We start from the raw sequence: 624 nt of genomic DNA, 5'->3' as shown, positions 1-624 counted from the left end.
CGGATGGAAATACTTGTAAAAATTTTAGTTGCTCACATTTCGCTGACTAAACCCTTGCAACCAATTGTAACTGTTGACTGCATTCCTAAACCCCTGCCACCAATTCCCCAAATTCAGTTCATGCAGCGTTAAACCTTCCAATTGAAAATAAAAAGAAAAAAGAGTCAACAAAGGCTAAGGAGTTGACAAATGAGAACCAAACTCCAACAGGAGACTGAGAGAACCCAGTTGTGGACAAATCAGGTGCTGGATCTTTACCGTTCTTATTCACCATTTGATTTCATTAGTAAGAATCAGAACCCAGGAAACACTGTATTGGGTTGGATATGTTGTTTTGTTCTGTTGTGTGTGAAGTCAGTTGATAATGATGGAGAGTGAAATGGAGAAATGGGGGAAAGGCGGTGGAGGGGTGGTCACTGTTGGAGTAGGAGTAGAGCAACCCCGATGACAACACAGGGCACAGGTACAAGAGATGAAAGGGAAATGTGTGTAAGTGGAAATTACAGGTATTTTGTCTTATATGTCACAAACTATTAAGACAGTCTAAATGTGATTTTCTCCCCGTAGTGTTTAGTTCCACTTTTATGTCACGCTTTATATTTGTTGTTTTCTACTTTTGTTTTT

Source organism: Arachis ipaensis, chromosome B03 (genome assembly GCF_000816755.2).
Source record: "Arachis ipaensis cultivar K30076 chromosome B03, Araip1.1, whole genome shotgun sequence".
Classification (NCBI taxonomy): domain Eukaryota; kingdom Viridiplantae; phylum Streptophyta; class Magnoliopsida; order Fabales; family Fabaceae; genus Arachis; species Arachis ipaensis.
The sequence above is the reverse complement of the archived record's forward strand: the minus strand, read 5'-3'. Positions refer to the sequence as shown.